This window comes from Protopterus annectens, chromosome 3.part1, assembly GCF_019279795.1.
Source record: "Protopterus annectens isolate FY-2018-M chromosome 3.part1, PAN1.0, whole genome shotgun sequence".
NCBI lineage: Eukaryota > Metazoa > Chordata > Ceratodontiformes > Protopteridae > Protopterus > Protopterus annectens.
In genome coordinates, this window is record NC_056732.1 from 1,500,765,105 (window position 1) to 1,500,780,414 (window position 15,310).

The 15,310-nt window shown below is 40.2% G+C and overlaps 1 protein-coding gene across 1 annotated transcript in view; it reads left to right on the forward strand.

The window, feature by feature from the left end:
• Positions 1 to 10,917: 10,917 nt before the first annotated feature.
• ABCF2 (ATP binding cassette subfamily F member 2) overlaps positions 10,918 to 15,310 on the forward strand; it is a 1,573,086-nt gene continuing 1,568,693 nt past the window's right edge. Inside the window, exon 1 of the mRNA XM_044067572.1 lies at positions 10,918 to 11,014. The gene's annotated coding sequence lies outside the window, so the exon portion shown is untranslated. The remainder of the gene's footprint in view (positions 11,015 to 15,310) is intronic.

Below are 15,310 nucleotides of genomic sequence, written 5' to 3' on the forward strand. Positions count from 1 at the left end.
TGAGGATACATAAATCCTATCTGGGAATACTGCCTGCCTCCCTGCCCCCCCCCCCAAAAAAAAAGACAATAGTCACTGTGCATCCCTCTATTGTTAAGATTGGGATGAAAGCAAAGGTTCAAAAAGCCACAAGTGACTGCAGTCATACATATACATAACATGGCTCCACACTCCTCACCCCTGCCACCAAAGGCAGCCATCTGTATACAAATCTGATGTGTAATTGTGAGGAAAATGAAACAAAAATAACGATCACAGTAATGTCTTCAAATGTGCTGCTCCTAGGCAGTACAATGCCCCGACACAAGCTATGGTAATGTTCTTTGCTCATCTCCGAGGAGTGTGAGAAAAGTAAAGGAAACAATGATTTATGCTGTCCCCAACCCCAGCACAAGCTGTGATGACCTCCTGTGCACACCTCTGGGGTTTGATTGTGAGGAAAATTGAAGTAATGATCACACTATTCTTAGCCCTACAAACAAGCTACAACACCTCTGACTAGGGCTGGTTTTAGAATGGGTGTGGCAGTTGAGGTCAGAGAGCGCCACTAAGTTCATGTCAAAATACATTTATACAGTCCAGGGTGTAGGGGTTACCAGACCCCTAGAAACTCTAAAGGGGTGAATGTTCTGTGATGTATTTTATGCCTTATTTTGAAAGATAATTACTTGTTAAATGCATTTGTCTTACTGTTACTCAGAAGAGTTGTGTATGTGCCCAGCATTATACATGAACACAGATAAAAATCAGTCATATTTTTTTACACACTCATGCATATACACACAGAAACACATCATGTTCACCTTTACGGAAACTGAAGGAATGCCAATTCACATACTCCATTTCTTTGATGTTCTAGTGGAAAAGAGAGTGTATGGGAAGACATGCACATGGAGACAGGGAGGGCATGCAGACTCCACATAGAAAAAGCAATAACCAAGAATTCAACCACGAAATGACAATGCTACTCACGATGTCATTGTGACAATGAGCAGTTGCTTTCACACACCTCCTCTTCCTGCAAAACCACCAAAGATAGCCAGCTATTTTGTGCAAGGTCTGTGTTTGTGATGGCAAGTAAAAGAAATTATGGCGAATGTGTTACTCTTAAATACACTCTAACAACACCCCCCATGCACAAGCATAATGGCAGTGACAATAATGTTTATGATAGAAAGTGAAAAAAATTACAGCCATGTTGTTGCCCCCCCACATAATCATAAGACAAAACAATACTAGTTTTAGTTCAACAAATAGTAATACATTGTGTAACACAAGTACTGCCACACCAAATCAGTAAGTTATTTAACAGTGGTCAGGAATAATGCATACCTGCCACTGCCCTTGGCATTGCTTCACAGAATATCTCTGATTTTACCTCATATTTCTGCCCTGTCCCTCATAAAAAATATGATTTCCTGGTAAATTATTCAGGATTGCAGATAGTCTATAATGCCATACTTTAGAGATTCATTATTTGTATTGTCCAAAAAATAAGCATTAATGCAGAACATGTTATTCTGTTAACTTTTTAAAACAAATTAATGTAATATTTAAATAGTGTTTCTAATCATAATCCATTATTCATAAGATGTTACGAGGCTATCAACCCGGAGGTCATTTCAGGCCTAGCCATTTCATCCCAAAGTTGCTGTTGTTGTTTTTCTTTCGGCTTTTCCCAGTTAGGGGTTGCCACAGAGGAACTCCGGTCTGCTAATGATTGGCAGTCGATTTTTATGGTGCCGAGGTGCTAGCCCGATGCCCAACCTTCAACGAAGGCACACTACTCGACCGCGGGGAGGACATGCAGACTCCACACAGAAGGCGCTCCAGCTGAGAATGGAATGCGAGAACCTCTTGCTGTGAGGCAACAACGCTACCGCTGCACCACCGCGGCTTATCATTTCATTTCATCCGAAAGTAATATTATAAATACTCTAGTCAAATAGGAGTGACTGCAATTATGGATACAGACAATAGGCAAGAAGGGGTGGGAGTATATTAGAGAAAACTGGCATAGGATCCAAGTTATTGGGAGCAAATAACTAGAGAGGGAAAGGTAATAGAATGGGAAGATGCCAAGAACTTATATGGACTGTAGGTTAGAGATTGCCTTCTCTATCAAGGATTGACATCAGAGTATAGGCAAAGAGAAATAAATAGGGGGTCCTAAATGAAAGACCAGTACTGGCAGAGTTCTTAATAGAATCTAGAACAGAAGTTGCCACTAAGAAAGGCATATTTAGTAGAGCATATAAAATATTGCATGATAACTATAAGAATCAATCAGAAGAGGTTAGGAAGAATTGGGAAGAGAGATTGCATAAGCAATTCACAAAGAAACAATGGGGGGATATATGTATGCCTCTCAAATATGCAACAAAATCTAGAAGATTTAGGATATTTGCCTGGAAGTGTTTACATAGATATTTTATACTACAAGCAAGCTCCAAAGAATCTTTCCTCAGGTAAACAGCAAATGTTGGAGATGTGATGGGGAAGAAAGAGGCAACTGGGAATATATTTTCTGGGAGTGTAATGAGTTGGCTGATTCTAAAGATTTCCTGCAGACTGCTCTGTCTGAGATGCTGGGTGAGCAAATTGGAGTGACTAGGGAAATGATTTTTTGAGCTCTGATACAGAGTCGGAATTGCCTAGACATAGTCAGGCCTTGCTGTGTCTAATTATGGTGGCTGCCAAAAGACTAGTAACTAGAAAATGGAAATAAAAGTCTAAATCAACTTCACTAGAAGTAACAAAGATAGTGACAGAGATAAAACAACTGGAACTGGGATCTTTAGAAAATGGTAGGAGTAAATTACGCAGGAAGAAATAAGAAATGTGGGACCACTACATGCAGAGGATGAACGATGTTTAAAAGAAGGCAGGATCTGAATGAGCTATGTAATGGCTGACTGACAATGACTGGATATATTAAAAGTGATATATAATGTTTGTAGCTACAGTTGTGTTGGCATGGTTTAGAAGGTATAATGTTTGCAACTGAGATTGTGCCGCTATGGTTTATTTTTATTTATATAAATGTAAAATTGTCTGTGTCACACATGGTAATTTAATAAAGATGTTTCTTGTAAAAAAAAAATTGATACTCTAGTCAATACCCAGGACTGTATTTACTAATGACTGTCTATGTCCGGGCATGACCAGGAGGGTTGTGGGTGCTATCCCTGGTAAGAATTTACAGTGCTCCATTCACTCGTCCAGGTTCCTTTTGAACAGTGTCATAGAAGTGTTCTGCTTCACAAGAATTGGCAGCCTGTTCCAAATGCACAGCAGTCACTGGGAGACAACCTGTCCCTCCAGCATTTCCTATTCAAGTCACAGGCCATATTTAGGTCCCTGGAATGGGTAGCTCTAGCCCAGTTTGATTTACGGATGTGCAGTAAATTCATTAGGGTTGGAGATTGCTCTGTAAGCCAGGCATAAGTCTCCCCTAAGAAGTCTATATGATACTGAGTATAGTGACAGGGATTTTAGTTGGTCTGTGTAAGGCACGTGCTGGTGTCTCTTGAACTTCTTAGTTAGACACTTCTGAGGTCTCTCCAGTTACTGCAGGTGCTTTGTATGATACAAGCTGAAAGGGGGATTATACTCGATTATGGGCCTGATTAGTGATGAGCATAGATGAGTTATAATCTCCGTTGCTCTAGAGGTGATGCCTTTGCTAATCAAATGGGCTATGTAGAAAGCCTTCTTTACTACTTCTGATCCCAGATCTCTTACCACTTTGTAGTTATACAGGGTATTGCTGTTAATTTTATAGTGTGAAGAAGTGACATTGTTTTTACCAAAGGGAATGATGATGCATTTCTTTGCATTCAATTTGAGACCATGACCAAGACACCAGTCGTTGGTCTGCGTAAGACCCTACTGAAGTATACTGACATCATTTGAGGATTCAGTAACTGCACCCAGTTTGCAGTCATCCATAAACCTGGTCAGCCACAGCCCCTTAATTTTGTCCTGAACTTCTGAGAAGTATATACCAATCAATAGGGAGCCCAGCAATGACCCTTGTGGCACCCTGCTGGTGAAAGGTCTGCTGGTTGATGTGGAGTCACTCACTTTGATGGTGTGTGACCAGTTTGTGACCAGTTTGCAACCCATCTTACAACAAAGGGGTTTGCATTCAGTTTGCTAAGTTTATTGGTAATGCCTAAGTGTGGGATTGTGTCAAAGGCCTTTGCTAAGTCAGGGTATACTGTATGCACAGATATGCCCTCGTCAATGGCCCTGATCACATTTTCGAAAAAATCAACCAGGTTTAACAGGCAGGATCTACCCTTGACAAAGCCGAATTGGGTGGAATCCAGGGTTTGGAGGACACCTATGTCTTTATTTATGAGGTCCATGATGATACATTCCATGGCTTTACAAATGAGGCTGGTCTGACTTATGGGTCTATAATTCCCTGGGTCTGTTGCTAAGCCACCTTTGTGAAGGGGAATAACTGTTGCTGTTTTCCATTCCACAGGAACAAAGCTTGTGGTTAGGCTGTGATTGAATAGGGTACTTAATGGTGATACTAGTTCATGCTTTACTTTGTTTAGAAGACAGCCTTGGATGCCATAGAGGCTGTGTTTTTTTTTTTCCTTAGACAAGGCTCTAATGACCTGCTGTTCAGATATGCAGGGTAGGGGGTGGGGCAAGGTTTGTGAAAAGTTTGTAGGGGATAAGGGAGTGAAATTTTCATCAAATCTGTCCACTAGCAGGTTTGCTATCACTGCAGGATCAGTGTATGTGATACCGTTAGTCAATAGTTTGCCACTCTCTTGGCTCCTACCTTTTAGGCTAAGTACATAGCTGTAAAAGGCTTTATGGCTATCCTTGGCTTTGATTGCTACATTTTTTTCAAAGTTACCCTTAGAGGATTTGACATGTTGTCTTATTTGCCTGTTGAGGCTGAGGAGGGTGCTTTCCCCTTTTTGGTGCCTCGCCTTAGTTTTCTTAGACAGCAACTTTTTGCATTTGTTATAAAGTTTGTTGATGCTGGATGTCCACCAGAGCATCTTGTTTTTACATGGGGCTCTGGCTTGGATTATTTCTGCAACAGCAGAGTCTTTACACTTATACAAGTGATTGTACAGGGCTTTAGTGTAAGCTTTAGTGCAGTTACCACTTCCATCTGGGGTGAGGCTTGGAAGGCATTTATACCTTCACCTAAGAGGGTATAGTTTGCTTTGGCAAAGTTAAGTTTTTTAGTCTGACTTCGCCCTTTGTGAGTTCTGGTGTTAGTGCCAGTTCGATGGTGACTGATTTTTGGTCAGACTGGACTAATGATGGTCTAACAGTTGCAGTGATGCATCTGCTTGTCATGTTAGTGAGGACCAGATCTAGTATGTTTATTCCTCTTCTGGGGTTTGAACAATTTGTTCCAGGGCATTTGAGTTAACAATGTCAAGGAACTTTTGCGCTAGTGAGTTAGGGCTAGATTAGGTTTCCCAGTAGACGGTGGGATAACTGAAAACCCCCATGACCAGAGTATTTGGCAATATTTGGATGGATTCCAGTTTGGTCAAATAGGCCTCATGCGCATCATGATCCATGGAGGGGGATCTATAACTAGCTATGACTTGAATGGAGGTCTTACCCATAGTAATCTGAACATGGAGCAACTCCATGAAGTTGTCCAATCTAACTAGTTAGGAGGTGAATTTATCCCTAATATAGATAGAAACACTGTCTCATTTGGTTCTCACACATTCATTTTGCAGTCTGAAGGTGTGGAAGGCATTGTAGCCTTGCACGACCAGGGTACTCTCTGAGGCCTTGAACCAGGTTTCTGTGACTACACAGACATCTACATCCTCCAGTGACAGAAGTTCTTCCAGGGTGTGCAGTTTTTGGTGTAAGCTCCTAGGGTTTAGCAGCATAACCCTTACTTTATTATGGCTAGCAATTTTTACATTGACAATTTTGTTTCTGAGACCTTGCCTAAAAAAGGGACTATGGGGGAGGCACAAGCCTTTGCCAGCAGCCAAAAGCCTAGTGGTGCCAGTTGCAAACCATCTTTGGTAAAGCAGTGAGGTTTGTTGACCATATCATCCTAGGCTGACAGAAACTGGATCCCCTTTGAATGACACCAAAAACTAAGCCAATGATTGAAATCAATCAGTTTTTGATTATACTGTGGCATTATTCTAGGTGTGGGTAATATGCTGCTCAAGGCTAGGGACACATACTCAGTGAGCTCAAGCATGTTTTTCTTCATATGGCCCAGTGAGGTATGTCTCAAGTCATTCACTCCAACATGGGCTATGACAATGTCATTATGTTACTTGTTGTCAAGAGACCTGAGTGCATGTGTGACAAATTCTGGCACCGGACAGGCATCTGACCTTGACTTTCTCCTTATCTAACCTGGTGAGGGGGACAACCATGTGTCTCACTATGGAGTCTCCAATGACAAAAAATTGTGTTTTTTGAGTGTTATGCTTTAAGGGCTTGGCAGGTGAGAAAACTGGTGTTGCTATGTATCTTGGGTGCTGTGGGAACTGTGTTAGTTGTAGCAGTCTTTTGTTTTGGAGGTCTCTGGTGTTTTGATAAGTTTTTTGAGAGAACCTCTGCATATGTTGGTTTATTTGTTGGATGCATACTATGTGTATGAGTAGTGGCACTATATGCATGAGTAGTGGTGGGTCAGTTGACAGCCTCTTCAGTATTACTGTTTTGAGTGCAAGAGAGCGGGTATTCCAGATTCTTGGTGTAGATACATCTCTCACACTCTGTACAAGAGTGACTTATCAGTAGAGGGTTGTCAGTGTACATGAGGCAGTTGCTACACTGCCTCAGGATACCCAAGTCAACAAGACTGGCAGGAGAAAAAAGGGTAGTTCAACTATCCATAATGCTAGGTTTGAAGAATTGTTATCACAAAGGGGGTGCTTTCAGGATCGATTTAGGAGGTGCACTGAAGATTATTTCTGACGGGGTTTTTGGCTGGAGGTTTAATAGGTCACAGCTCACTAACAATACTTCTTAGACCTGAGATGTAATAAAGATGAGGACTACACTAATGTATTACAGTTGCGTCTAAGGGAAAAATTGTGAAATTGTTTGTCTGGCTATGGCACACAAATGCATGGTGGTGCTTTGTGATGTGCAAACAAGCAGAAACCTACTGAAATGTGGGACTTAAACACCAGAAGCTAAAAAATTAAAAAAAAAAATTTAAAAACTCAAAAAAAAAAAAAAAAAACAGTGAGGGTGCTTACTCTAAGCTCTAGACTAACCACCCTTCACTAGACAGGTTCCAATCAATATAAGTCTCTCACAAGGGTGCAGAAGGACCCCTTCCAATGAAAAATGGCTTGGAAAATGTGCTCAGAATACAACAGCCGCTATACACAGACCCAGATTCAGCAGATCTGTATCTGGACTATGCTACAGCTACTAGCTACCCTAATTTAGGTGGAAAACACTAAAAATATTTTAAACATCAGAAAAACAGCAATGTGACACTAAACAAATGTTTTAAACAGTAGAAGAACAGCAAGGAAATGCTAAAGAATGTTTTAAATAACATAACAAATCAGTTACATAAGACACTGCTTGGCAGGAAAAACTGAACAAACCAAACAGATGCTTTGCAAACAGTGAAAATAGCAAAAAAAAAAACTTTGCAAACAGTGAAAACAGCAACAGAATATGATTTAACAGGCACAATAAGGCAGACAAATGTAGTACAAACAATGCAGTTTAATTTACAGTATTAAAATACAGTATTAAATAAGCAGAACACAATAAAAAGTGCAGTAAATAGTATAAGCAAGCAAAAAAAGCAAGCGATTTATATTTTTTGGGAAGCACAGAAGCCTCTAGTCATATGTTATCTCATCTCAGAGTTGTGGCTGATAGCCCCTCTCAGTTCAGATTAAACAAGATATTATTGTTGCCTTTGCCTGGAATTCTTAAGCAAATAAAGTGAAAGTTAAAGCATCTGCTGTCCTGACTTTATTAAACTTCCTCAAATAGAGAACAATCTCTAAAGGTTAGGGAAATCTGCTCTTTGTAAAATCCCAGGTAAGCACCGAGTTTGGCCATTCTGGGCTGCCAATCTCCAATGCTTGCCTAGTTCATTCAATGATAGCTGGCTTTATCCTAACAGGGTCATAGCACAACCATAGGTTCATAGGTTCATAGCTAGGTACTAGGCTAATGGCCCTAGGGCCTATACAAGCCTAGCCAAAAAGGTACCCTAGCTTTCGCCACCCAAGAAAATTATTTTCCTGTGCCCCTGTTGAGCAGAGCCACAGAGGTGATCCCCGGGATGAATTTCCTATTTTCCATCCAATCATCAAGATTTTTCATGAAGAGTGCTAATGAGGAGCTTTGTTTGATATAGATAGGTAGTTTGTTCCAGAGTATGGGAAGTCCCTGGGACAGGAATCTATCCCTCCAGCATGTTCTGTTTATTGTGGTGACAAGGTTTAGGTCCCTAGATCATGCAGCTTGGAGGGATTGGGATTTCTTTACATGGAGCATGTCCAGCAGCTCTGGGTTTGACATAGCTTTGCAAGTTAGGCAGAGATCGCCTCTGAAAAGGTGATATGCGATAGAGTAAAGCTGGAGTTTTTTGAGACGGTCTGCGTAGGGCATCTGTTTGAGGCTGATAATCCTCTTTGTGAGGTATTCCTGTGGTCTTTCCAGTTGTTGTAGATGTCTTGTGAGGTACATACCAAAAGGGGTGCTGTACTCTTTAATAGGTCTAATGAGTGATGAGTAGGGGGGAATAATGACCTCTTTTTTCCTGGATGAGAAACCTTTTGTGATGAGGTGTGCCACATAGAAGGATTTCCTGACTACTGTGGCGATGTGATTATCAATGGAGAGACTACTGTCCACCTGTGTCCCAAGATCTCTTATCACACTTTCGGTGTTAAGTAGACTACCACCTATGTGGTATCTCATGGGTACAGAGTTTTTACCAAGGGGGATGACAATGCACTTTTTGGCATTGAGCTTGAGGCCATGGCTTTGACACCAGGCATCTGTCTCAGTGAGGCCCTTTTGTAGAATGTCCACATCATTAGGAGTTTCAATTATGGCTCCTAGTTTGCAGTCATCTGCGAACTTCGTTAGCCAAAGACTTTCTGTATTAGTCTGTACTTCAGAAATGTAGATACCAAACAGGAGAGGACCCAGGACTGAACTCTGTGGTACTCCACTTGTTACTGGTCTGAAGTCGGATTTGGAGTCTGCTACTTTCACAGTGTGGGTTCTGTCATGAGCCAGTTGGCAACCTATCTTGTGACATAGGGATTTATACCTAGTTTAGTGAGTTTATCTATAATTCTAGAGTGTGTGGTGGTTTCAAAAGCCTCGGTGAGATCTAGATAGGCTGTGTGAACCACCTTACCCTCATTTACTGCTTTGTTGACTGCTTCAAAGAAGTCTATCAGGTTTAGGAGACATGATCTGCCTTTTACAAACCTGAACTGGTTGGGGTTTAGAGTTTGGAGATTACCAATGTCTTTGTTTATTGGTTCCATGATGATACATTCCATGGCCTTGCAGACCAGGCTTGTTAGGCTAATGGGGCAGTAGTTCTCAGGGTCCGTGATGGCTCCCCCTTTGTGGAGTGGGATAACCGTCACTGTGTTTTTTCTTTCATTTTCCAGTAAACAGCACCAGCTTTTGTGGAGCCTCTCACATAGTCAAGGATGATCCTCCATACACCCCCGTTGCAGGTATTATGGGTTCCTAATGCCTTATGATATTAGTTTTGCTAGAAAGAATGTCCATCAGAATGATTTAATTAAGTCAAGTAAAATATGTCAGTGTTAAAACATTCCATGAAATTACACAGCCTGCTACTTGAGAAAACCTTTTTACTACGACCAGAGATATATGTGAATTTTAAAGAAGGATAAGTTGTGCCAGTTATTGAGTCTTCATCCTATGTGTTATTATTATCCTCTCAATTTTACTAAGTATACAAGATTGCTGTTCCAGATTTTGTTGGTTTGACAAACAACTATGTTCTTCATCTGTAAATATGTTGTAAGTAATTTCTATGTTAAATTGTTAATCGCTATGTAATCCAATGTAACTACTGTCTGTTTATTTTACTGTGGAGCTTTTCTCCCCGGGCCTCCGCTGAAAATGGACCCACGTCCAGTCGGACACTCCCGGTCAACAAATTTAAATAAATAAATAAATACAAATAAGATTTATTTTATTTTACATTTGTTTACCAGGATAGTCTGACTGGGATAGCAGCCCATTTTCAGCAGAGAATACAAAAACAGAAGATTGCAAAATACAGATTAAACAGCATATATAAAATGCAAGGAATTAACATTATTAACAGAATTAACAAAAAGTAATGCAGTTACAATGTATACAGAGTTTTACAGTACCAACAATTTTTGGCAATTGCATGCTGTACTCCTTCAGCGGAGTAAAAATGTAGAATGGAAAAGTGGTGAGTGTAAGAAGAGATTTGTTAGAAGGAACAATTAGGAATATGAAGATGGATAGAAAGAAGATTAAGAGGAGATCTTATAGGAGGATTCAGTAAAGACAAAGTGAATAGTGAGAAGAGATAAAGTTATCCAGGGGAAATACAGGAACAGAGCCAATTATTGTTTAGATGTTCTTTAAGGAGTTTGAATTTGGAGGTAGTAGGGGTATTTACTATATGTTTTGCAATTTGATTTGCGAATAAGGAGTCACCAAAAGGGTTAATGCATTTCGTAGATTTTAGAAGTAGTTTGTTGGGTGAGCGGAGGATACAGGCTGTGTTGGTGAGAGGAGCAGCGAAAGCAGGTTGCTTCGCCTCTCCCACTACATAATGTTTTTTTTTCTTTTGGATACCGTTACTAGCTGTGAGTTTTAACCACGTTGAAAACTACAACTTCCAAACGCCTTTTTTTCTTGCGTTCTACGCCCGTGGTCAGAGAGGGGACTCGTGATTGGTGCTCAAACCGGTGGCACGCAGGGCGGTTGTGCTGTGCAATTTTGGGCCGTTCAGCAGCAGCGTGAGGCAGAGGTGAGTTTTTACTGTTGTGGAACCTGAGTTACCTTTTAGCGGTTCTGCATATTTTGTGGCAAGTTATTTGGGTTGTATATAAAAGTGGGTTCTGATTTGCCGTACAAATGAGTGATAGTAGGGCAAAATCGTATTCCAACGGCGTTTCAGATAGAAAGTGAGGTGGGCTCTGTGTTTCTTTTGATCTGTGCCCGGTGTTTCTTAATCGGCCGTTGTTGAGGTGTGGGGGTGGATGGCGTAATTGCGCTGCTGAGTGGCTGTCATGTGGGCTTTATACTTATTATAAAGGTTTGTCCTACAGACAGGCCGCTTACCTTGTGGTTTTATATTTTTCTGTTGTAGTTTAGGAACTGGTAATGAGCGCCGCCTGCACATGGGTGATTGTTTGCTGTAGCTACAATTGTTTAGTGTTCTTGAAAGTTCTGTTGAGTTCCGAGGAGCTGAATGGATGGTTCTGCACTAGTTTCCGTTTTTTATGTATTGTTTTTGTCTGTATACTGTACTATCTTATACAGAGAAATTTAGTGTGACATGAGGCTTGCTTAATTTTTCTATATAGCTTGGGAGTAGATGTTTATTATCACTAATGTTAGTTGAAAGTGGTTTCCCCAATACACACAGTTTGGTATTCTCTCTCATTTTTGTACATAGAGTCCCAGTAGAGTTCTTACAGTCATCAGTTGAGACTTGGGATTGCTGTGGGGAGTGGGGTAATTCTAACTTTATTTCCAGACTTCGGGATAAACGATGTTCCATTTTTATTTTTATGGAATGACCAAGCGTGGTGCTGCATTGACGTATTGTTTTGGAGCCGAACCTGAGCTGTCGCTATAGTAGGTTGCTGGAGGAGGATCTAGGGGCGTGTTTATGTATTAAAGCGGAAATGCTGATTAGTATTGTGTTGCGAGGGAGTCGCATTGATTTCGTAGACTTTAGAAGGCTATGTAAGTCCATGGACTGTAGTCACCTTAACAATACCCGCCTTCCCAGGGCACCTCTTGCTTCTAGGGGGAACAAAACAAGTCCGGACCCTGAAATGGGGTTTGCCCATCCAGTCATCTTGATTTTCTGAAAGGAAGCGAGATGTCTTTTTACGTGAAATTGGGGATTATTCTAGTCTGCTGCTCCAGTTAGACATAGCACTGTTATTTATGTTACCATATTTTGCTTTAGATCTAGGAGGAGCAGTGCTTTTTTTTTCTGTTACGGTTAACAACTTAAACGTCCAGTGGCGTTTAAGGCTACAAATACCGACTTGAATAATTAAACCTTAGTTTAGCCTCGTCTAGATTTTCTTCGTATATTTTTGAAAATGAAGTGAATGCTACTGCTGTGACTTTTGAGTGATCGAATGTATAGGAAACGTTTAGTAAAGGTTGTATTTCTAATGTTAAATCGTGTAGAGTCTTTTCTCGCTGGAGAGTAAGAGTAGGGTTACCACCTTTTCAAATGACCAAAGTGGGACATTTTCGGTACAAACATCAGATTTTTCAGGCTAACACATACCCACGGTCAGTACAAAGGATAGAACTTGACCTTTTTGCCCAAATGAAAGATTATTCTTGTAGCATTTTAGTTGCTTATTCTGTTTCTTATAACATTTAGGTATTTTAGATACAGAATAACTGTTTTATGCAACTATTACATAAAATATAGGAAATAATTTTGTCCTGTAATCTCAAGACATTTGCCATTTTTTAAATTTTTTGTCAGGACACAACTGCCCAAAGAGGGACTGTCCCTTGCAAAGTGGGACAGGTGGTAACCCTAGAGTAGAGGGCATGATCTGGTATCAAACAATATCGATCCCCCTTCTTTCAGGCGAAATAGTGGTGGTGCCGATTATTAGCTGTGATGGATGCTTACTGATGAGGTTGCCTTAAGGAAGACCATTTAAAAGCATTATGTAAATTTTTTTTTTTTATTTTTTTTTTTAATAAAGGACATCAAGGTTAACTTACCTTGAATCGGATAATGGATGCCACTGCAAAGAATCACTGTTGAAATATTTGCGCATGGACAAAATGATAATGGATGCCACTGCAAAGAATCACTGTTGAAATATTTGCGCATGGACAAAATGATAATGGATGCCACTGCAAAGAATCACTGTTAATATTTGCGCATGGACAAAATCCCTTACTAAATCTATTTGCCAGCCTCCAGTTCAATTGGTGCTATGGCTTTAATATACTGGTGTGTTTGCTCATGCTTTCCAAATATCTCCACCATTACATACCAGTTTTGCAGTGTAGTAACCACCTGACATGCCCATACACCTTTAGCCATCAATATGCAGCTACTCCTGTTCATGTGAGTATGTGAATTCATTTTCAGATTTAAGGTGTGGAAGCTGCACTGAATAATTCTAGGTGCTTGTTCAGGTTTCACATGATGCTTGCTTAGAGCTACTCTCATGTTAAGCCACTATGAATATGTTGCACTGCCACCTCTGATACCAGGGTAATGTTTTAATCTTTCTATTCCCGCACTGCACACTAGCAGTATCTGATGCAAATACAACAGAGAAGTATGCAAGTGATACACCACCTAAGCATCATTTGCCGTGCAGAATGTACAAGTATGCATACCAAATTTCTGTGTTTCCAAACATCGGTGTTACTACACTACTACTGAATAAAATGAATAGCACTCAGGCTGGGGGAAGGACAAGGTAGCCATGACATCACAGAATGGATGGGTCTTATTATTTTAGTTAGAATCAGATGACGGCTGTGGCGATGTCACTTTGGGGGAGGGAACTGATTAAAAAAAAAAAGTACATGCACTGCTGCCTGGCCTTGATGATGTCAGTAATTGGGCGACTCCAGCAAGCTTTATTCAAACTTGAGAGGATCATTTTGTAAGTGAAACCATCACAGTATGAGAAGGTAGGCTTCTGTTACAGAAGTAAGGGGAATTATAAAAATTGTAAATGCTTTATTGCTGTTGCTTTACAGAGGACAATGTAAATAGGGAGGAAAAGGGCCGTGAAGTTGAGGCATACATTAGAGAAACCTGTTGTACTCCTTTAACACCAAAACAAAAACAGGGAGGGTGGGTGGGACTTACTGAAGAGCAGAGTCAAAACTTCCAGTTCAGTTAATATTCCTGCAGCACAGTTAAAATCAATTTAAATACTGTATTTTTTTGAAAAAAAAAGTGCAGATAAAGGTACTTAAATTCTCTTATACGTTCAGTTGAATACAGCAAGTTCTTAGCCAGCCAAAGCTGAGGTTTTTAAGCAGAAAATATTTCACACTGTACCACTTAAATAGGCAAGGACAGGAAATCAAATAATGTGGCTACCCCCACACCTGTAATTACTAGCAAATAACAAAATTCAGCAAACACTGACTAACCTCCAGTTCAGTTAATATTCCTGCAACACAGTTAAAATCAATTTAAATACTGTATTGTTTTTGAAAAAAAAAGTGCAGATAAAGGTACTTAAATTCTCTTATACGTCCAGTTGAAAGGTACTTAAATTCTCTTATACGTCCGGTTGAATACAGCAAGTTCTTAGCCGGCCACAGCTGAGGTTTTTAAGCTAAATTCATAACTTGGCCCTTCTTAATTTCAAAACGCTACTTAAAATTCATACTTTCATTTAATCCTGGCCATTTTGCAGCATCCAACTTTAACTGCCATATAAGCTCCTTATACTCTAATTTGGTCTCCCAGTCACCCCCTCTACCGTCTGGTATTAACTGCTCTAAAACAATACATTTAAGCTCCATATCGGGACAGGACATAGAGTGCTTATAAAAGGCATTAGATTTCTTTTTCTTAGAGATATCGTAAAAATGCTCGTAAATTCTTCTCCTTAATGTCCTTTCTGTTTTCCCTATATAGAAGCTTTGACATTTTAAGCAAAAACCTAAGTAAACAACATATTTTGTGTTGCAGTTAAAGTAACCATTTGCCTGACATACATATTTTCTTGATGGAATGTGCAAAATATGAAACGAGTTGCATATAGCATATTCAAAAATTAACTACATGTTAATGGATCACCTTTCTCAGAGCCACACATTAGGTAGATGGAGGTTGAAGGATTCTCACCCTGTATATTTTGTTACAGGAAGCAGCTTAGAGCCTTAATCCTTCATGCCAATTGCTTCTGCTAGATGTTGCTTCAGAGTAGGATTTAGAAAATGTGACCTTGGTAGCATTGGAGCCTTCTTTTCAGCTTGTCTTGGAGGATGTGTTTGGTAGCTGTCACCCATGCTAGTAGAATCTCCGAGCTCCATGCCATCGCATGCAACAAACCTTTCTTGGTGTTCCTCCAGGATA